This window comes from Vicugna pacos, chromosome 15 (genome assembly GCF_048564905.1).
Source record: "Vicugna pacos chromosome 15, VicPac4, whole genome shotgun sequence".
In the NCBI taxonomy this organism is placed as follows: Eukaryota; Metazoa; Chordata; class Mammalia; order Artiodactyla; family Camelidae; genus Vicugna; species Vicugna pacos.
The window spans coordinates 28,627,061-28,650,995 of record NC_133001.1 but is presented as its reverse complement, the minus strand read 5'-3'; the positions used below and the strand labels follow the sequence as shown (position 1 = coordinate 28,650,995).

The 23,935-nt window shown below is 43.4% G+C and overlaps 1 long non-coding RNA gene across 1 annotated transcript in view; it reads right to left on the bottom strand.

Moving 5' to 3' along the window:
- Nucleotides 1-10,338: 10,338 nt before the first annotated feature.
- The window catches only part of LOC140685880 (uncharacterized), a 53,515-nt gene continuing 39,918 nt past the window's right edge, over nucleotides 10,339-23,935 (bottom strand). The window contains exon 3 of the long non-coding RNA XR_012059326.1: nucleotides 10,339-10,414. This is a non-coding gene — a long non-coding RNA (uncharacterized lncRNA). The remainder of the gene's footprint in view (nucleotides 10,415-23,935) is intronic.

The following is a 23,935-nucleotide window of genomic DNA, read 5'->3' as shown; positions in this document are numbered from 1 at the left end:
ACACGTTTTCCATCTGCACAGGAGGCCCCGTGCAAGCATGGCTGGCGCCAGGCACTGCTCACATGCCTCCCTCAGGACTTACGGTCATTAAGAAAGTTCTCATAACGAGCACTTTGGCCTCAACGCACCCAGCCTTCCCTGTCCCTCTCAGCAGCCAGCCTTCAGGTTCTGCCCTCCGCGCTCCCAAGCCCGGCACCTTCTCACTGAGGGGGGAATTGTCCTGGATTCCCTCCCTCTTCCCCTCCTTTCTCTGTGCAGCTTCCTTCCTGGAAGTGTTAACAAGGGCTGAAGGCCAAGGGGAGGGTGAATCACGGTGCTCAATCAGTTCTGCCACATAAAGCATGAGCTGCCTTAGCAAGCCGAGCTCACTTGCTTTTTTCACCAGAACACTCCCGTTTTTCTCATCCAGTGTTGGCCGGCTTCCTCCAGGTTCAGGGGAGACATGAAGGAAGCAAAGGAAGGTACATTCAGCTGGGGGATCCAATGGTGCCCCCCTCCCAGTGGCACCTTTGCCACCACTGAAGAAGGTCCAAAGAAGGCTGCTTTGGAACTCCCTCGTACAGGATGGTGCCCATTGGAGCTCACCGGGTCCTCAGAGTTATTTCATGAGGTTTGTTCTGCATCTTGAGACCGTAATCCACGCCTTGGGGACTGGCTATAAGGAAGATGAGGCAAGCGGACATGTTTTTCTGCACCCAAAGCAGTAGCCATGTCCTTGCAGATGGGCTCTCTTTCCTCTCTCACTGAGCATACCATAGGTGTCAGTGAATACTTGGATGAAAGATTTATTGGTTTCCAGCCAACATGTTTGGGTGTCTAGCCCTCTTCCACACAGAAACCAACATGGGGAGCATCAGCATGGGAGGACTTTCTAATTTGGAGAGATAGATGTCACTATAGGGTAGCACACAATGGTGTGACAGGCTTGGAGGAAGAAGAAATCCGAGAACGGGTGGAGGTTTTTTAACCCAGATATGATTCAAACTCAGCTCCTCCCCAGTAAAACAGGGATGACGTTGCCTAAATAACAGGTACACTGTGAAATATTTAGCCCAAATGAACACATGGCAAAGGGTTTAATACACTGTAAATCCCAACTGTGACCCTTTACTTCTTCTCTTTGGTGGGTCATCAAATTCAAGCTGGTAAGGTGGCTCCTTTGGGAGAGAAAGATATGAACATTTTAGATACTGGAAGTCAACTTCTGAAATTCATTCTTCCACATAGATGTGGAAAATACAAAGAACTCACTGGAGAACCGGGACATATCATGAATGCTGGATGCTCAGTCCATGCTGAAGCTGTAGAGGAGGCTCCTTGTGGTCCCCACCTCAAACCATGCCTGGGTGTCTCAGTGGTCATGAGATTCTAGGCCGCCAGAACCTGGGTGCTGACACCATGGAGGCCTTTTTGGGGCTCTTTGTTTTTCTCACTCCGTCCTGCTAGTGGCACAGTGTCTGAGCTGAAAGTCAATGCGTGACAAGGAGTGGCTTCAAAAGTCTCCTTAGGGCTTTGGGAAGGGACTTGGAGATGCTTGAAGGAGGTACAGCAGGACATACCCCATGGAACCACTTCCCCTTGTCAGATGGGTCATGGTGGATGGCACCAAGGTGCCTTGTGTCCCTTCCTCCGGAATTGTCCCCTGTTTGAGGCTTTCTGACCATGGACAGTGAGCCTCAGTTCTTCCCATTCTTTCTCCACTTGGTCGAGGCTAGGATGCTGCCCCGACAGAAGAGTCAGACCTTGAGGTGACTGCAACCTCCGTCGGGATCCACCATCCGTGTGGAGCGAGACCTGACCACAGCTCTGACAGGGCTCACTCTCCCAGGCTGAACTGGGTAGAATCTGTTCAGTATCTGGTTAGCTTTGACAATTCCACTGAATGTCAGTGAAAAGACCAATGGAGGTTTCTGCAAAACAGGTTTTGCTTGTTTGTTTTTGTTTGGTTTTACTGCTGCAACAAGAGGGCAAGAACCACAGAATTTTGTAGACTCAAACCTCTTTCTTTGCCAGGTTACCTTTATTTAAATCACACCTTTTTTCTGGGAAGTTAGTAAATCAACAGAACGTGTCCCAGAGGTAGGCACATAGGGGTAATGACGGAAAAAGTTGAAGTGATCTGCCTGGATCAAGTGGCACAGGCAAGCCGAGGGGAGAAGAAGAGGCTGCTCTGGGAGTTCATTTTCTCAACCTCTAGTTTACAATTCTCTCTGGTAGTGGGTGTGTATTTTTTGAGTTTTCCAAATTTGCTCTTCAAATTTCAGCCCAAGACGAGGCTGTACCAGTCTCGGAGGTGAAGTTCACACATGTCACAACTAAAAGGCTTCCTGCTGTCAAATTCTCCCTGGTTGGCGCCTAAGGCCCTTGCTTCTGGCTTCCTACTGTAGCCATGGTGCCACCCACAGCCTGAGTGTCCCCACCACATGCTCCCCGCTTGTGCTCCTCCTCGCAGACGGCCTGGGACAGCTAGAGCATACGTCATGGCCATGTACTCTGGGCCGAGCCAGGTTTCTGTCTTCAGTTTGCTTCTTGGTGCTGCTCATGCCCTGTTACTCATTCCTGCTTGACTTTCCACCCCATTTCCTGCCTACCTCCAATTTCCGAGTCACTCCGCTCTTACCATCACCTCCATCTGCAGCCCTACTCTCTGCATGCGATCTCATTGGTTCCTTCCTCAAGGAACCTTCCTCCTTCCCCACCCTTGCCTTGATCTCTGCCCCTTCACCCCTTCTTCCTGCTGCTTTCTGAAGCCGATCCCTCCACCCCTTTCTGCCTCTCCCATGAGCAAGCTCCAGCAGGGAGTCCCCTCTCTGATGTCTTTTCAGTCTCTCCCTCCTTTTCGATTCCACACTAAATATTGTTCAAGGGCCCACCACCTCCCCAAATCTTTCCTTTCACATTTCACTAGAAGCTTAAGTCCATTCTTGCTGCCTCTACCCCCTACTTCCGCTTTACTTAGACTATCCTCCCAGAGATAACTACTGTTCTCTTTATTGCCGAACCCAACCAGCTCACCGCCTCCCCTAGGGGGCCTCCCTGAAGCATCAGAAATGTGTTCCAGCTCTTCTTCCAGACTCTCCTCCCTTTTCCTCTTGGCTCATCTCAAGCTCCCCCTGCTGTTCCCTCTCATCTGCTGCACACCTCTCAATGTGGATGCTCCTCTCCTGTTTAGTCCATTTCTCCCTCTACTGTGGCTTGGATATTGTTTCTTCAAAATCACTGCCAGGAACTCCAACTCCATGTATCTAATTGGAACTGATGTGTTTTTCTCTCCCTTCCCCAAAACCACTTCTCTCAGTGCTCCCTTGTCTCTGTCATGGCCATGAGCATTTTCCCAGGCGCCCGCAACACAGCAAACTACCTGTTGGTGCTTCCCTTCCTCCCACCACATCTCACTGGTTGCCCCTGACCCCTGCAGGGTGCCCAGCACCCATTCCTTCTCTCCAGGAATGCTGCCTGTGTCTTGCCAGCCCTCCTCTTCTCTGAGCTGGGCTACCGAAATAGCCTCTGGTCCCCCTGCCTCCACTGTCTTCCCTCCTCAGCCTGCTCCTTTTTTAATGGCTCACAGGGTCTATAACAAATACACAGATGGGGTCACATCACCACTCCCTTCCCCCCTCCCCATCTCCCCAAGGCTCCAACACCTTTAAGAGGTGCCAGCGGTTTGCAAAATAAAGCATGGCTTCTGTAGCCTGCTGATCAGGACCCTCACTATGGGCCCAGCTCAACTTCAATTCCATTTCCCTTCCCACCCCCACCAACACTGCCTCCCCTAGAGCCTCCCCCCACCTGCCCCATACACACAGGCATTTGCCTTCTTCTCCTCTCATTTGAGACCACTCAGCATCCTCCGGATACAGCTTTTACTTTCCTACCTCCATGTTATGCTGTTTCTGTCATGCTTATGCTGGTTTCTTACCCTAGAACATCATTCTCTCCTTCTGAAATCCTGTCCATCTTTTCAGTCCCAACTCCTCCATGAGGCTTTCTCTTCTTCCTCCTGGCAGAACTGAAGTCACGTAGCATTTTGTTTGTATCCCCATTACCGCACTTACTTCTTCCTTGAGAGGGCTGGTCTTCGGTCTGCCTGCACCTTGGCAGACCTGGCAACATGGCTTGCATATAGTGAGGACTTAATCTTTGCTGAATGCACGAGTGAATGAATGAGTAGTGCTCCACTGCTGTATGGGGTAACGGGTATAATCACTCGAGTGGTAGACTGAGTGGTAGATGACAGTGCTCCCACAATATTTGTATCTTAGTTTCATCACACTCATCCAAGGCCCATGGGAGCTGCCCTCCTGCTTTACTTCCTCACTACCTTTCGGTTCCTCTATTGGGGACATGGGCCTCTCCTCTGCCCTTGGACTCTGGAAAACACGAAGTCTCTCCCTCTTCTCTAAGTCAGCTGGCAGTTGTTGAATCAAGGGACTTTCCACTTCTTCTCAGGGCCACTGTGAAGGTGTCTGCTGGCTATGACACTAGTCACTCCTATTCTTTGCCCTCACCCTTTCCAAGAGTTCCCCTCCTGCCGTTCAGACGCTGGTAAATTGGGTGCTTTTTCTTTCGTCCTCTCATGACCGGCTTTGCCTTGCCCATCATTGACATCGTAGTGAAGATGTGAGTCCCTATGTCTCCCTCCCAAAGATTTCTGTAGTCAAGCCTCTTATGAAATGAAAAGTTCGTGCCCTATTAAAGGCAATTCACACCTTTGGAAAGGGGCAGGGGAGTTCTGAGATGGTGAGAACGTTCCTCATGCTTCTGAAGTCAGTAAGCAGCCATCTCCTCTATCTTCTACTGCAGTAAATTCGGGGATGTGGGGACCACACAGAAGCCCTTCCCCTGAACACTGTCCTAGCACACAGCAAGAGGAAGCAGTGCTGGGGTGGGACAGCTTGTAATTCTGGCCCGCCCTGAGGGTGAGTCAGCATTCCGACGGGCCACCCTTGGCTCCTCTCCCTGAGTCTGGAGGGAAGAGGCTGAGCCGCACACCTTGTGGGCAGCTACTGAGCCAGGGACCCCTTGGCTCTCCATCTGCACATGCCCCACACAGCGTGGTCCTTGTACACCCATCTCGGCATTTGATGGGGCCTAGGAAGCTCCAGAGCAGCCGCCGCTCCAGGAATCCGTCCCTCTAGTGGTCAGATGAAACACAGGCCTTCCAGGGAAGGGACAGGGTCCTCAGGTCGTGTGTCCACTGTCTGACCTGCGCAGACCTGAGCGTGCGCCGCAGGCTCCTGTCCCCAGGCGGTGGGGTGGAAGTGGATCCACCACCGCCATCCAGGTTTCCACGCACCAACCTTCCTACAAGCGCGAGACTGGAAGGCCGCCTCCTTTGCCATGGCTTGAAGTGGTTTGCACCGACTGAGTCCAGAGATGTAATAGCCGTTCTCTATTTTCTATGAGAAGATTTATTCAAAAGTAAATTTAGCTAAGGGGAAAAAGTTTAAAAAAAAAAAAAAAGGGAAAACAGAGGGACAGATTTTCTCGTTGACCGGCTGCCAGGGATTGAAACGTTGAAGCAGCCAGTCCCTTCGGAGGAGACAGCTGTAACATTTCACGGTGTAAAGTCAGCGAATTTCCACCGGCCCGCCTGCCAGAGACCACAAAATGGTTTCAAACAACGGCTCGCTTCATGATACTTGTGCGTGTGTGTGCGCGTGTGTGTGTTTGAGAAAAGGGCGGGGGGCGGGGGTGTGCAGAGAGGGAGCTAAAAAGTGTCCTCGCGCGGCCGGCTGAGTGGGCAGGGGCGCGGGAGCCGATTAATGAAAATGTTTCGCTGGCACGAGGGGTTTGATTGCCCCACTGCAAAATTGCTTGCAGATTTGAAAACAGCATGTTTCATTTCAAACTCATTCTCTTGCCATACATTAGCACTTGTCAATGTAACCATTAAGCACAGGCAGTGCAGAAATTTAATTACAAAACCATTTATTTTATTGAAAGAAAAATAAACCCAAGCTACCTCAAATGCATTAGGTAGGTTCAAAACATGTTCAGCTGATAACACCCAAGGGTAGGGAGGCTGCTGCAGGAATAAATGCGTCTTTCATGTGTGGTGGGGACTCGATATTAGAACCAGCTGCCTATAGGTCGCTCTTTATTTAAGTTCAATTATGAATTAAAAAACAACTGATTTAATGAAGGGGCTTTTTATATCTGAAGTTACTCAACTGTGGTATGCATTCTTCTCTTCCTATTTTTGCCTCCCCTTTTGGGCGTTTGAATTAAAAATGTTAATTAGGCGAACGGAACTTTTTATTGAATGGGTTGCCCTCCTCCCCACCCCCTCACCAGCATCTCAGGCTTGTCTTTTGTTCTCCTAATCTTGGAAGAACGCAAGGTCTGTGGTATTAAAGGAAGTCACAAAAATGTGCTAAACACATCAAAAAGTCTCCAATCTGTATCTTATTTATGTCTTCTTCCCTTCTCCCCCCATGTGCGTCTTCCGTACTGTTGGAAAGCCGGCAGCGTTAAGGCTTTCTGGTGAAATAATAGATTTGGGTCAAGCTGTGGGCTGATGTCATGCTGGAGACGGCCTCTCTCAGCACTAATGAGCTGCCAATAACGCGTCTGTTTTACTATTCTGCTGGAAAGGGGAAAAAAGAGTTATAACCTTAGCGGTTTGGACTGATTTGTCTATTTAAAGTGCCTTTTTTTTTTTCCTGTCTGAGATATCTACCCACAATTTCTTACAGACATCTCCTCCCACAGGCCACTCAGAGGAGGAATCTGGAAAGTGAAGTTTTTTTTTTTTTTTTAAGTCCCTAGTGAGAATACAAATCTCTAAAATTTCAGGGGGGCATCATTTGTCTGGCGGTAAGTGCAGAGCAGGATGTTGATGGCACAGAAAGGGCTCTTAGACTGAAAGTTCAGTTTTGGCTCTTGGAACTAAAGTTATGCACAGTAGCAGCCCTGTGACACTGAGACAGCGATGGTTTTGCTTGTGTCATTATTTCCCAGGGTGACATCTACAGACGTCCTGGCCTGTTTCAGAAGGGCCTCCAGAGCTCTGTTGCCTCTTGAAGGACCACTGCAGATGTTCTCTGGGGGGATAAGCAACATTGCCCAAACTACTGAAACCCACTAGGAGCAAAGCCTGAGCAGCCACACTATCCTGAGGTCTTGGAAATTGTACCTGATCCCTAGCTGGACAGGCACCTCTGCCTCAGACCCAGATGCTCTGCTCTGTTCTTGACACGTGTTCTCCATGCCAAAGACTTAGGGAGACTGAGGCAGGAAAAACATTCAGAAATAAAGAAACTCACCACTCCAGGTAGCAAAATTTTTACTAATAGATTTAGATAATCACTTGTTTGGGAAGGAGGAAAGGGGGCAGAAGGAAAGAGGATGAGGAAACTGGAGGTGGTAGGGGGAGGTGTTTGTGTCCTGTTTAAATATTCTAAGAGAACTGGCATCTAAATTGAGGTCTGCAAATCAAGGAAGCCCCAGAGTAGAGTAGACCTCCACCCTATAATCACATGTGCACCCAGCTGAGAAAATAGCAAAGCACTACAAACATTCACTGACAGGGTCAAGAAGGTGACGCCCCACTCTGACCCAGCCAAGGAGAGATGCTCTTATTCCATGACTGTGTATAAGAAAGAACAAGGAGGAGAAGAAGGAAGGTGGGAAGAGAGGGCATTGGCTAATGCACTGTTACTGAAAGAATTTCCACTTGGCATACATACTCTAGACTTTCTGAACATCACATCTCACTCAATAAAAGCACATGCCAACACCACATGCTTCTGCTTATGTCTCTCCCTGTCCAGTGCCTGGGATGGATGAAGGCACTTCTGCTGGCTTCCAACTCTTGTTAAGGGTGCATTTTCTAATTATGTGATGTTTCCTGGCCTGGGTTCCAGGCAGGAGAGTTTCAAAAATGTATCCTAGTTTTAGAAACAACAATGATTTTTAAAATAAAGCAATTATTTTCTCTTATTCCTGCTATCTTTGGGAAGAAGTAGTAAAGTCCTAGGAAACAGAAGAGGTTTCCTTTCCTGTGAGTTGAGTTGACAAAGCAGATGAAGCAAGCAAGTTCTTCAAAGTCATCCTGTAGCTTAGAAGCAAGAACTGGGGAAAGTGAAATGAGCTTGCATCCTCAGTAGCCTTCTGGGCAGTGAGAATCGATAAAGAAAATGTGGTATATATACATGCAGTGAAATATTACTCAGCCATAAAAAGGAAGGAAATTCTGCCATTTGTTACACATGGATAAATCTGGAGGGCATTGTGCTAAGTGAAATAAGCCAGACAGAGAAAGACAAATACTGTGTGCTATTACTTATATATGCAATCTAAAAAAAAAACTGATTTCATAGAAATAGAATATAGAATGGTGATTGCCAAGAGCTAGAGGAGGAGGTGGAAATGGGATCATATAGGTCAAAGGATACAAATGTTCAGTTGTAAGAAAATTAAGTTCTGAGGAGTTAATGTACAACATAGTGACTATAGTTAATAATACAGTTCTAGATACTTGAAAGTTGCTGAGAGTAGGTCTTAAGCATTCTCACCACACACGCACACACACACGCACACACATACACGAGTTAACTGTGTTAACTACATGAGGTGATAGGTGTGTTAGTTGTCTTGATCTTAATAATCATTCTACAATGTATGTGAAATCATCACATTGCATAGTTTAACTGCATACAATTATATTTCAATTATTCCTCAAAAAAGTCAAAAATAATTAAAACTTTAAGTATAAAGGATCAATTAACACGAAAGGCATAATAATCATAAATGTGTCTGTGCCTAAGAATAGAGCCTCAAGATACATGATACCAAAAATGACAGAATAAAAGAAGAAATAGAAAAATTTACAATTATAGCAGGATATTTTAATACATCTCTCTGCAACTGATAGAACCACCAGACAAAAAATTCAGTAAAGACATAGAGGTTTTGAACAACTTATTGGAATTTATACACCACTACATCCAACAACTGAAGGACATCTTTTTCAGCTGCATAAGTTCACTAAGAGATACCATATCTTTGGCTAAAAGAACAAATCCTAATAAAATAGAAATATTGAAATAATAGTAGTGTGTATCCTCTAATCACAAAGTAATAAAATTAGGAATCAATAAAAATAAGATACCTAGGAAAAACCCAGATATTAGGAAATTAAACAGACACTTCTAAACAACCCGAGTGAAAGAAGAAATCAGAGAGAAATAAGAAAATATCTAAAATTTAATGATAGTGAAAATACAACACAACTTGTGCGTTGCAGTTGAAGGACTGCTTAGAGGAAATTTCTGGCTTTAAATGCTTATATTGGAAAGAAAGAAAGGCCTAAAATCAGCAACTTAAGATTCCACTTGAACCCAAAGTAAAGTTGGCCCTCCATATCCATGGATGTGGAGCTCAGGGATGCAGATTGATACAGGCCATTTTATATAAGGTACTTGAGCATGTATGAATTTTGGTTTCCACAGGGGTCCCACAACCAATCCCCATTAGATGCTGTGAGACGACTGATGAACAACTAACATAATAAATATGAGAGCACAAATAAATGTAATAAGAAGCAGACAAGCAATAAACATTATTAGCAAACACCAAAGTCATTTCTTTGTAAGGAACAAAGAATTTTGTAAGTCTTGTTAGGCCACTCAAGAAAAATATTACCAAGAAATGAAAAGGGATTATCATGACAGGCCCTACAGACATTAAAATAATAAAAGGAAAATGTGGGAAAGTTGTGAAGAACTTTACATGAATGATTTCTACAAAACAGATAAAAGAGAAATTTTTAAAAACAGATAAATCCCTCCTAGCATTTACTCAAGATGAAACAGAAAATCTGAATTCTAGGCCCAGGTGATTTCACTGGTAAATTCTATCAAATATTCAAAGAAGAAAAGACATCAAGCATACGTAAACTGTTTTTTCAGAAAATAGAGGAAGATGGGATACACCTCTCAACTTGTTTTATGATGCCAGCAAAACTTTAATACTAAAACCCATCAAATCCATACACAAAAGAGGCCAATATCCCTTATGAACATAGATATAAAAATTCTTAACAAATATTAGCAGATTAAACCCAACAACAACATCTACAAAAGAATAACATATTATGACCAATGAGGGTTTATCCCAGGAAGGCAAAATTGACTTAAAATTCAAAAATTAATCAGTGTAATTCACCACATTAACAGATTAGAGGAGAAAAATCACGATCACTTTGATAGATGCACAGAAAGCAGGTGACAAAATTTAGCATGCATTTATGATAAAAACTTTCTGCAATCTAGGAAGAGAAAGGAACTTCTTCAGTTTGTTCAAGGGTATAAAGATGAAATACTGAACACTTACCCAATAAGCCTGAGAACAAGGCAAGGATGTCCAGTTTCATCACTTCTGTTCAACGTCATACTGGCAACACTAGCCACTGCAGTAAAAAGAAAGAAAAGGTTTAAAGATCAGAAAGCAAGAATTAAAACTATCTCTGTTTGCAGATGACCTAATTTTTTTAGGTAGAAAGTTCTAAAGAATCTACAAAATTATTATGGCAACAAATAAATGAATTTAACAAGGTCACATAAAAAATATGCAAAATTTAATTTTGTTTTTATATACTTGCAGCAAACAATTAGAAAATGAAATTGAAAAAAGTTAATTTACAGGAGTAACAAAAATACTTAGAAATAAATTTAACAAAAGATATGCAAGACTTATACACTGGAAATTATAGAATATTTCTGAGAAAAATTAAAGACATATATATATGGAGAAATATACTGTGTTCATGAATTAGACGAATCAATTCCTTCTGTAAAGATATCATTTCTTTCCAAACTTATCTGTAGATTCAATGCAAAATTCTAGCTGCGTTTTTTGTAGCAATTAACAAGCCAATTATAAAATTTTTGTGGAACTAAACAGACCTAGGATTGCCAAGATATTGTTTATAAAAAAAGAACCAAGACTATGGTCCTCTACCACCTGGTTTTAAGGCTTACCATAAAGCTAATGAAATAAAAACAATGGGATATTGGCCCAAGGACAGACATGGAGATCAATAGAACAGAATAGAGGGTTCAAAAATAGGCCCAAAAATATATTGTCAGTGATTTTTCACAAAAAGGCAAAGCCAAAAATTCAAAGGAAAAAGGATGGTCTTTTTGGTAAATGGTACCGGAACAATTACATATCCACAAGTCAAAAAGAAAAATAAAGGTAAGAGAAGGAAGAAAGAACCTTTTGGTACCCTCCATACCTTGTAGTGTATTCAAAACTAAAAATGGATCATAGAACCAAATATAAAACCTTAGATTATATAATATCTAGAAGGAAACTTAGAAGATTTTTATGACTTTGGCAAAGATTTCTTAGACATAACATCAAAAAAATCCATAAAAAAGAGAAATTAGATTTCATCCAAATTAAGCAAGAAATAAATTATCACTTTATTAATAGCTGGAAAATCGAAACTTGTACCAGGTCACAAAGCTAGCAAATGACAGAGCCTAGAAATGAACCCAGGGCAGTTTGACTCCAGCAGCTACAATTTTGTGCATAGCATCCTGAAATAACTCCGTTCACAAGATACAATGCAGGGAGCATAGCCTTCAACAGCACAGCTGTGCCTCTGGGCTGATAGGCCAGGACTGCACCCTCGACCCCCTAATCCTCACCCTGAACCTGGGGAGGCCTGAGTGCTAGAGCATTAACAACACTGAATGAGCTTTCAGCAAACCCGGCAATGCTTCATCGCAAAAGAAAAATGTTATGACGGAGGTTAGGACTGGGCTGTCCTCCCTGAAGATTTGGTAGCTCAATATTAATGGCTTGTTATTGCTTAAAACAAGGGCCTTCCATGTGACTGGTGTCACCCCAGAGGCTGCGCTACAGAGAATTCCATTTGGCAAGAGTCCGCCCCTCAGTCAGGGCTTGTACAGGGAGGGGTGGGCAGGGTTCGAGGTTGAAATCCCAGTGTGGGCTCTTTCTCACAGGGCCTGCCCCTGCCGATTTTTTTTCCTGCAGTGTCTGACTCGGGACTAGGTACATGGTAGATTTCAATAAAGATATCGCTTAAGAGATGGTTTGTAGCTGCCATTATTCACATCGAGGGTTTATTTTCAGTTCCGCACTCCAGGCTATGACCATGGTTTTCTCTGTGCTCTATAGAGCAGCACATACAAATCTCTTTAAAGTTCAGACTCGAATCCAGTAGGTCTGGGGTGGGACCGAAGATTCTGCATTTCTAACAAGTTGCCAAGTGATACTGATGCTGTCCATGGACCACACAGAGACTAGCAAGGCTAGGGAACACAAACTCCAGAAACAGTTTATCTGTTCCCTTTCAACCAAGAGAGAGTTCGACATGAACAATCATTTTCCTCCTGGGAGGAAAACTCGATTAGTTCTTTTCAATTCCCTTTGTGCATCCATTTATTTTAGAAAGATGGATTAAGAATATACTAAGTTTGTGTTCCAGCTGTCAGGCCAGATGGAGAGCTGTGAGTGCCAGGGCAGGCTCAGAGGATGGTGCCTTTCAAACACATCTGGACACATGCCAGCTTTCCCTGATGATAGGGGTGAAGTAACCAAGCCCTTCTCTGTCTTCCGACCAGTTTGACTCTGGTACAAACTTGCAAACCCTTTAGAAAAAAAGTGTAGCAACTATCTGATGAATGCCCCCGAATGTCTCTTCTAGCCACATTGTCCTTTTTCCCATGAGATTGAGCACAGCATGTGAGGCTTGCTCTCACACTCTCTGAGAAGAATGCAGCTAATACAAGTTTTCCATTTTCTTAATTATAAAAGCTTGGCATCCTTGGGAAAGGCCTTGGCCAAGCCATCTTTTAATTGGTACAATTATTCATTCACCTACACTTTCTACTCAACCCAGTGCTAAGAAAACATAGACTTTGCCTTCATCAAGCTTTCCATCTTCTTAAGGAAAGAAGTCTCACAGTTAAGCAATAAGAGCATGCAGCTAACCCCTGGATCATGCTGTACCCAATCTGACGGCTGTGTAAGCAGCGACAGGTCACTGTGGCCTGGCGGGGCTTGTGGAAAGCTTCGCGGAAAGGGCTGGGCCAGGCCTGAGGGACAGGAACATAATGTGAATCCAGAGAGCGTAAGCCAAGGCCAGAAGGAAAACTTGCAGTTTGGACAAATGCACACATGACCACGCCTGCAGGTGGTCAGAACCCAGCTCCTCTGGGTTTTCAGAGCTTCTCCAGCCCCATTCTCCTCTTACCAGCTCCCAGGTAAAAATTCCACAAACATTTCCATCCTGAATTCAGCCAGGCTGGGCTATTTCATTCCTACCATAGAGAGAAACCAGAGGCTTTGACTTGAATGCATAGAACGAAGGTGGAAAAACAATGTTTCAGTTTTTCTTCAGAGAAAGGAAGCAACCACCAATAATCTGGAAATTCTTAATAGAGCAGCAAATTAGGATAGAAGCTGAAACTACTTGACAGAGTGGAAAACTGAGTGAGGCACCGTCCCTGAACTGCAATTATGATCCCACTGCTACTGGGAGAAAGAGAGCTGGTGACACGACATTGCTGTCTCAGGTCTTTAAAAATCTGGGTCTGCCTTCATTATCTGATGCCAAGCCTCTTCACACACACCAGTAAAAGCATCCTGGTGCATTCTTGCCATTCTTCTGCCTTGTGGCAGACTCCAGGTCAGAGCAGTTGCAAGATCAGATTTGTTTGCAATGTGTCTGTAGAATAAAGTGTTTTAACAGTTTGGTGGAAGGAGGGAAAGATGAAACCAAGATGGCCAGAGCGCTTATGCCTGATGGGCCACTCTCTCCAGGGAACTCCTGGGTAGCAGGGCAGAGGGAGGTCTAGGGCCTCTTCCTGTCAGCCCCCAACTTTGAGCTACTGCCCAGAACCTTGAGCTGGTACGGTCCCTTTGGAAGGGCAGCTGGGCAAGGACTAAGGCCCAGGATGTTAATAGTACCTGCAGAGACTCAGAGCGCAATATGAAAACAAATATATGTATGTATATGCAAGACTGGGACACTGTGCTGTACACCAGAAATTGATACACTGTAACTGATACTTCCATAAAAAAATTACAGAGCACAGCATAGGCAAGTGCCACTGGGGTCACCAGGGATCCTAGGTACCCACTGCTTGGGACTTCTGCTTAAGAGGGCTTTGAGTACCTTAGCTTCCTGGGCGTTCAGATTTAAGTGAGGAGAGACAATGACAGGAAAAAAAATTGTATCAATCTCCCAAAGCATCCCATACATATGGGATATTTTGCACACCCCTTGACCAGGAATTCAAGGTCTTTAAAATACCTTCCCAAACTATCTGCCCAACCTAGGTGCCCCCCGTGCACACACCACACGCTGCAGTGAGGCCAGTATTCTCAGTCCTTCACTGCCCCTCCAGCCAGGCACATCCTTTTCTCCTCTTTCCCCTTTTTCAACTCTACCCATCCTTCAAAATCCATGAAGCTTGCTAACTCTACTGGTCCTCAATTAGCTCTTCTTCCTCTAGAACTAGATTGCCCAAACTGCAGATCACACCAAATTTAGCAGTAGCAAAGCATGGACAACTAAAAGCATTGTTAGGAAAGAATTTGTTACCAGAAAACTTCTTTTTAAAGTACTGAAATAATCATCATGGGAAAATATAAATTTTCTTATATTTCTTTACTTTTATTTTGTTACTTTTAGTAATGCTCATTTTTTTTAATTAGCTGGAGAGGGACTCCTGTAAACTTTCTAGGGTTTAAGCCCCCTATCTCTGACCCCAGCCACTTCACCCAGTGACAGCCTGTCCTGCGCATCAGGGTCCTTAATCATTCATGCCTTACACATGGGTATGTAACTATTTTCTGTCTTGCTTTCTCATTAATCAGAATCTCCTTCTGGGTAGATACTAAGATCTTGGCGTGTTTAAAAAATGCGATGCATGGAAAGCTGTTGGGACAGTGCTTGGCATGCAGTAAAAGCTCACAACGTGTTAGATATTGCTGTTGCTGTCATTATTATTATCATTTTACCTCTCTGTATCACCTCAGAGAAGAGAGTTTTATTTTCTTCAAAGATTAGACATGGGCAACCAATAGGAACTCAATAAATACTCGTCAAATTACTTTGCAGTGATTCAGTGTCTACTAAATTAAAAGGTGGACTCAAGAGCCAGCATGACATCATGGTTACAAATGCAGCCTCGGAAGATATGATACTTGGGTCCAGATCCTGGCACCTCCACTTGCGTTTGATTACTTCATCTCAGGGTCTCTGTTTCCTTGTCTCTAGTGCCTACTTCATAGCTTTGTTATGAATTAAATGGGTTAACGTTTCAACAGTGCATCACACTGTGCCTGGAACATTATTAGTAAGTCCTATGTAAGTGTCTGAAATACAAACATTACCACATAGAGAAAAACTTTTCTAAGCAGTACCAAGAAGAGTGGTGCTTTTTTAAAAATTAATTTGAGAGAATAAATCCCATTTTTGCAGATAAGCAGTTGGTATGCTAATTAAACTAAGTCCCAACTCTTCTTCAAAGCAGATGCAATAAGATCTTTCCTTGGCAGGATCTGACTAGTGATCGAATTTAAAGTACACATCTTTATAATATTTTTATTCACACTCTCCTCTCCCTTTGCATGGTGGATGTTGTGATATGCCACCCTGACCTTATCCGTAACTCAGGCGAGTAAATGGTGTGGTTTGTCGGGGACAGTCTGTTTGTGCCTTTAATAATTAAAAGATTTAATTATTAGTAGCAATCCCTTTCACTTTAAAAATATTCCCAGTTTGAACAATAAATTATATGGTCACCCTATCTGTACACAACCCTAACGTCTCCAGGCCTCACTGCCAGTTTGGAAAATGAGGTCTTACTGATGTAGTCTGAATTCCCTTAGTGCGGAGCTCCCCTTAAATGTAGCTTTGGAACCTCAGCACCCTTGTGAGGCTTTTTCCACTAACCCTCCCCCACTGCCGTCCTAGAACATCTGAGCAACTCTCTGGAGCCCACACACTCTCCACAGATCAAACTGTCATTCAGCCCCTGATCTCAACCCTCTCCTGAGGCTGTTGCTCTCACCCAGTGCTGACAGCCCCTCCACTCTCCCTGGGGGTGGTGGCTCCCACTAGCAATGCTGCTCCTGGGTATCAGCCGGCTTCTGGGTGTTGCCACAAGGCCCAGATGGTCTGAGGAGGCCCCATGGATGCTCAGCCCTGACCAGAGTTTGAGTCTCTATTTCAGTTGTTATCTTGATACATCTACCCTCTCATGAAGTGAATGAAGAAACACATTCCCTTTGTCTAGAATGTGTGTGTGTGTGTGTGTGTGTATTTTTAAGCTGGATCCCACAGCAGGATGGCATGGCCTCTAAATGGGTCCAATTCATGTCATATTGCCCACAAAGTTCTTGCCCACTCAGAGTCACACACAGGCCATCAAGGTGGCTGGATCAGGTTGGGGTTGAATAACAGCCTCCAAGCTATACCTGGAACCCCTATACCTACCTAATGCTAGTGGTCCAAGTTCTCTTTCCAGGAGTTTCCTTAAACTCCACATAACTGAGTGGGCACAAGCAGACGTGGAGGAATTGTAATCTAACTCTGCACAAACCAGCTATGGCGGTCCTTTGCATGAGAGCACAGGACATAAAAATGACTGTTAAAGTTGCAACCCTGCAAAGTGATCTTGATAATCAATGGGGAAAATGATGATTGTTTTGTGATCTTAGGAAATTTTGTCAAAACATTAAAATCTCTCTTACTATTGGTCATAAATGCATTGGGAAATGAAAAACTAGTAAAGCTATTTACTTATTACACTGTAATTTAAAATATTAAAAACATTGAGAATGAAAGTGTATAACATGATGTGGAGCAAGCATTTTTCTATACCTTGGTACATTGTCACATTTCTAAGTTTGGGTCAGCTTGCAATATTTTATCTGTCTCTCTTGCCATGAAATGTCTATGAGCACTCATTTTTGGTAAAGTTTTGTTGGCGTCTCTTCCTCTGAGACATGTTCATTTTCTTGGAATTTGGGTGCAAATTTCACTGCAGCATCCTTATCTGAAATAGCAGCTTCACCAGTAGCTTAACATCAATCAACTCATGCTGAATTCTGAAATAATAAAACCAGCCTTTATTAGCAGTACAAGGTTCTTCATTAGTCTTCTTGTAATTACCATTTTCTTTTGATGTATCAACTTACTTCAATGCTTTGTACTGAATGCTAGACAGACTAATTAGGATTTTAAAATATTAGTCTTTAGTCCAAAATAGAAGAAAATATTCCATTTCAACCATAAGTGACTGTTTCTAGTGCAATTTAATGTAAAAGATAATGAAGTGACTTTACCTTGTTTTTTTAATACTTGTTGGACTTTTCCAATATGGTTTGCACCATAGCTTCTAGAAGCCCTGTGTCTTATCCTGTCTTTGCTTTGCTGTTGCCAGTTTCAAATCTTCTAATCACATCCAATTTCATTTCCATTATCACTTTTTGTTTCTTTGTTGTATTTCTGTTAGCTAACCCTCTCTAGATTATCCATTTTTGCAAACTATCACGTTAGTTTATCATCGAAAGACAAAGAGGCAACACAGCTAGCTACATGTTTTGCTGTCTGTGCATGAACTGAATAGCCGATGCATGGTGACCAATCACAGATAGACTTTGAAAGAAGTAATGTGATGCACATCTGTTGTTTACAAAGTGATCTGTGGCCTGAAGAGCAGGCAGTGAAATTTGTACTCCATGCAATTACTGTGTCATATACTGTGGTGACTCAAATTTGAGCCATTTTGTTGGGGATTGGTATTATTTAACTAAATCATGGTAACTGAAATTTGTGCATATCAGAACCATGCAAAGCAAGGAGTATTTTATGAATGCTGTTTACCAAATATTTCTGAGCACATTTCCAGCACTGCATTTCACCCACTTTGTGGGTAGTTGCATGTGATTACTTCTGGCCAATGAATTGTGAGCAGAAGTTACATGTATTACTTCCATGCCAATGCATTCTATTGCTAGTCAGTGCTGGCACAGCCCCTGAGGATATCTGAGAAGGTGGCTGCTCTGTTAGCCTGAGGACCCTGCTAAGGTGTCACAGACACAAAGCATAAGCAAGATGTAAACCTTTGGTTTAAGCCATGATGATCTTAGGGTTGTTTGTTTCTGCAGCATAATAGCTCGTTCTAATTGTTAGACTATATAATTAGGAGAGAACCTAGGAGAAGGAGGACAGGGAACTGGACAGAACTCAGAACCCAGAAATTGGCAGCTAATAGTCAAAAAGGCTCCAATATGGGAGCGAGGGAGTGGTGCGGGAATGGTAGAGGAAGAATTAAGGGCATATAGTGAAAACAAATTAAAATATATGGTCAAAAATGCACAAATACTGAAAATAGATGTATAGTTTAATAAATTACTATAAGGTGAACACTTTTAACCTTTACTTACATCATGAAACAGAACTCAGTCAGCCATCTCAGAAGCTCCTGTCTGCCTCATCCCCCCACAGACCCCACCCTGCCCTCTATCAGTTACCACTTAACTGCCTTTATGATAATGACCTCCTTCCTTTCTTCACAGCATTATCACCCATATGTGCATCTCTGAAAACTGTGGCTTAGTTTTACTTTTCAAATACTTTTGTCTCTTTTAATGTACAGATTTCCTGTCCACTCCCTTCCCCTTATGAATTTATTTGTTGAAGAGTTTATTTGTTATCTATAGTATCTGTGATACTCATGATCTAGCAGCTAAATTTATCAATAAGGAGGAACTGACTCCTTGCTAATTTGTGCTGCCTCCCCCCAGAGGATGCATGCAGGTTCAGCTTTATTCCATTTGGAGGAGATCTTAGGAGCTGTGAAGGGAAAGAGTTTGCAAAAATTCTTCTCAAAATATTTACTGGGAAGCTGGCCAGGCATACTGACTGGTGACTTCTAAATGGACCTCCTATAATGAAAACCAGTCCCCTTGTGTCCCCTGTGGGTGATCTCCCAGCGAGTTTCACCTGTTTCCAGGGAGAAATAAATCTGATGAGTATGAATGTCCAGACCTCAGACTCATTTGAAATGTGCACATAAGTTTCTACATAGTGTTGTGTAGATTTTATTATATTTAATTTCTAAATGTATAATATTTATGTGTCTCTAATAGAGTACTACAGCCTTTATATATTAAAATAAGGAATTTGTATAGTTTCCAAATAAAGTAAAATTTGAAGGTGAAAAAAAGGGGATCATCTGCAGATTTTCTCACAGTTTGTATTTTGCGACTTGCATCCCCTTAGTGCTGTCTGTGTGTTCCTCTGACCATTGTAGTTCCTCTAACCCTTGTAGTTCCTCTAAATTGCTGGTTGGATCTGTAGGTTGATCAAATTTGGGCTTGATTATTTTTGGCAAGACAGCTTCATAGGTGGTGGTGCATTTGCTCACCAAAAGGAACATAATCATCTACCAAATGATATTTTTGTATTATGAACAGTTCAATTCCAAGATTCAGCCAAGAACCATTCTTTTATCTGGAGTTTCAGCAAGGTGCAATTCCAATTCAGAAACTCCCTTCTTCTACTATTTGGTTGTTGGTGGTACAGTTTGAACAGGAAAACCAGGGTAAATGACCAATTTTCTTTTTTCCAGAACTTAGGGCTCTTTCACATCCAGGTAAGCTGCTAAGGTCTAAATTTGGCAAAACTGTCATAAAGGCCAAGATGACTCCACTGGCCCAGGCTTCTCTCGCTATGCCTTTGACCCCCTAAGGATTCACCCCAAGCTGTGCACATCCACAGTTTTTCTCCCCATCTCTCCACCCCCTTAGAGTCCACCTGCAAAGAGGAAAGACTGTCATTTTCTCCCCCATGAGAAGATAAATTGTGACAATCACCCATCCTAAAGAGGATTTAAGCCACCTCTTTCACATATTCATCACAATCCTTGTGGGGTTGAAAACAGGTAGCCCCAAGCCCAAACCCAGCTTTGAATAACGTTTTGCTTCGGCATGCAAGAATGTTTTTGCTTGTTGGGTTTTTTTTGTTTGTTTGTTTGTTTGGGTTTGGTTTGGTTTGGGTTTTTTGCTTATTTTAAGCTAAATGAGACCACCCGGGCATCTTCTCTCTAGTTAGAGCCAAGCCCATCTCTTGTTTATACTTTCCCTGTTTTCTGAGTCCCAAAGGTACTTGTGTTTGCCACCTCTGTCTTACAGCAACTTGTAGACAGGTGTGAGTAGCCCATTTTGCAGGTGAATGAACAAGAACTGGAGAGGAGGAGGGCCTGAGGGAGGCCTAATGGACACGGTACAGACAGTGAGTGCTCTGGGAAGCAGACCACACTGGGGAGAATGGGTGAATGGGCCCTCTCTAGTCCTGCCCAAACTAAAACCTACATTCTTTTTTCTTCCCTTTACAGAGACAGCTCAAGGAAGCATGATAAAATGAGGCCTAAGATAATATTTGGGGGGGAAAGTTTATTTTTCTATGGTCTGTTTGTATTAGACTGTCGGGCGAAGAGAGGCGGTTAAAAACTTGTCCCAAATGGCTGGGCTGGAGAAGCACCAATTCAATGTCAATAGATGGAAATACAAGTGTTCGGTTTCATTCAGTTTCTTTTTAAAAAACATTTCTTCTTTCCTTTTCCTGAGGCAATCCAAGGGAAGTAGATACAGAACTGGAGAGAGACAGGGAGGAGGAGGGGGCAAGCTGGGGCCAGTCGAGGGGCTTGCCTAGAGACCTAGCTCCCTTCTAAGTGTCTTCAGCCAGCCAGGGAGGTTGTCAGATCTGACCAGGAGCAGTCACCTGGACTCATCTGCTGGTCCCAAGAGTTGCTGCTGACTGGGAGCCAGAGTTTCAGCATTTGTCTAGCCGCAAATTTTTTAAAAAGACGGGTGAAAACGAACAAAGTGTAAATCAGGACCGGCTCTGGGGAAGAAAATTTGAATTCCGTATTCTCCCATGGCCCCTTTGGGCAACAGCTGCGTCCTTTCCTTCTCTCCCCACCACGCTGGTGCATGGCTGCCCCAAGGCAGACGCCACATCCGGAGAAGCAGAAGAGAGCAGATTAAGTATGCAGGATCTAGCCAGCTTGGGGTTTCAGGTTAAAATCCCAGGTCTGGCACTTGTTAACTGGGTTATTTTGAGCAAGTTCTTTGTGCCTCAGTTTCCTCATCTGTAAAATGGAGACATAATAAAATCTCATGGCTGTTGAAAGGATTAAATGGGGAAAAAATGCTTAACGCAGTGTCCAGCATGTAGTAAAGTGAGCATTTGTTGTTATTATTCCCATATCTTCAGAGTTCCCTCTCTGTCTCCCTTTGTCTTTCCATTTACATGCCACTCCCCAGTAATCCCATTGAATTTGTTCACATAGATAAATGCACCCAGACAAGTGAGAACACATGTTCTCTTACAGGGTGTTTTGCACACTGTCCACCAAGACCTTCTCTCCCAGCTGGTTTCCACACAGCTCCGTGGATACCACTTCCATACCCTCATCAACACTAGTTCACATGACACTGCCTGGGTTGCCCTCTTCATTCACCTCATCCACTCAAATCTAGTTCAAGGCCCACATTGTAACAGTATACTTTCTGTTCCAAGAAAAACAACCCAAGTTCATATAAGAAGAAAGAGAATATGTTGACTACACAGTTGAAAAGTCCAGGGGATAGGTGTGTCTTCAGGCATGGCTTGATTCAGGGTCTTGTATGACAGTCACTCATACCTGGTCATCTCTTGGTCTTGCTTCCTCCATGTTGGTGCCACTCTCAGACCAACTCTACAATTGTGGTGGCAAGAGGTTTGCACCGCAAAGTGAACTCCAGGTTCAAGCCCAGTTAGAAAGAAAACTTTCCTCTCTCCTAATGGCCCCAGAAGATGTTACATGTGTTCCTTGGCCGTCATCGGGTCACAGGTCCATCCCTGGACCAATTTTATAATTGATGGAGGGAGGAATGTGGTCCTTCCACCTGTAACCCAACCTATAGTTTCTTCTCCTTCTCCTTCTTCTTCTTCTTTTTTTGAGACATCTCATGCTGCTTTTATAGCGGCTGTACCATTTTGCAAGGGTTTGAATTTCTCCATATCCTCATCAACATGTGTTTTTTGGTTTTTTTGATAATAGCCATCCTGACAGATGTGAGGTAATGTCTCACTGTGGTTTTTCTTTTCTTTTCTCTGATGATTAGTGATGTTGAATACCTTTTCATGTATCTGTTGGCCATTTGTAGGTCTTCTCTGGAGAAATGTCTATTCAAATCCTTTGCCTATTTTAAAATTGGCAATTATAAATTGTTAGCTTTTTTGCTTTTAAGTTGTAGGAGTTCCTTACACATTTTGGAGATCAACCTCTTAACAGATACATGGTTTGAAAGCATTTTCTCCCAGTCCATAGGTTACGTTTTCACTCTGCTGATTGTTGCATTTGCTATGCAGAAGCCTTTTAGTTTGATGAATTCACACCTGTCTATTTTTGTTTTTAATGCCTGTGCTTTTGATGTTATATCCAAGAAATCATTGCCAAGACCAATGTCATGACTATTTTCCTCCATGTTTTCTTCTAGGAGTTTTATAGCTTCATGTATAACTTTTGAGTCTTTAATCCATTTTGAGTTGATTTTTGTATATGGTATAAGTTAAGGGTCCAATTTAATTCTTTTGTATGTGGATATCAAGTTTTCCTAACACCATTTGTTGAAGAGACTACCCGTTTCCCATTGCATATTCTTGACAATTTTGTTGAAGATCAGTTGACCATATACGTGTGGGTTTGTTTCTGGGCTCTCTATTCTTTTCCATTGGTCTATATGTCTAACTTTAGGCCAGTACCATACTGTTTTGATTACTGTAGCTTAATACTATACTATGAAATAGGAAGTGATTGCATCTTGATCCAAGCATCACTAGAGCTCCAATTTGATAGCCTGGGCCTGTTGGCGGGAGGTCCTGTGGCAAGACCAGCTAAGCCCAGCACAGAAGATTGGAGTGTAGCCTTTAAACAAACAAAACAAACAAACAAACAAAAAACTTATCTGGCTTTTCATTCCTCAGGGAACAGAGATTAAGGCAGAGCATGTTCTCAACAGGTGAATGAAATAAATCCATAAAATAAGAGAAATACCAAAAGGGTGTTAAACCAGCTTAGAAACTTCATCCAAAGTGTTTGTCATTACCTACAATGATTACCTGGCAAAGCTCCCATACATCCGGAGGTAACTTTGTCCCAAGCCCAAGACTTCTCTTGGGGACCTGCCCAGGTGCTTGATTCCAATGTAATCCAAGCTGAGCATTGGGCAAGGCCCATGATGTGTCTCACCTAACCTGATTCCCAGGTCAAAGGGCCCCCAGGGACACCAACTGGCCCTCATCAAGGGGAGGAGGGATGGGGAGGCATGGGACTAAAAAGTCTTTCCAGTTCTGCTCAATCCTCTTTACCAGATGGTGAGGGTTCCCTAGGTGCCAGACCCAGGGTGGGAACTGATGATTCCAACATGGTCCACTGCCCTCCAGGAAATCTCCAGCTCACTCCAGATGACTACCACCTGCCTCTAAGTTAGGTGACAGTCAATTCTGACAGCATGCTATCACTTGCAACAACTAAACACCCACAGGCCACATCTCTAGGACATCTGGTTTCTAAGCGTACCATCAAGGCCAGATCTCCACTCTGGCTTGTGCTAGGGAGTAACAGAGCAGTGCCGCCCAGCAGAGAAGGGCACTGCTCTGGAGCCAAACTGCCTGCTTCGCATGCCTCAGTCTCCCCATCTATAAAATGGAGACAATTCCTATCTTGGAGGGTGGTTATGAAGATTCAATGAGATGATTTAGAGAAAATCTCTCAGAATAGTGCCCAGCACTTGCAGTATAAGGTTGGCTGTTACCATGCATCCAGGAGCCCACAAGCTTTCAAAAGCAAAGCCACCTGAGCTAATAAAAAGTCCACGGTGCAGCTCCCCAGGA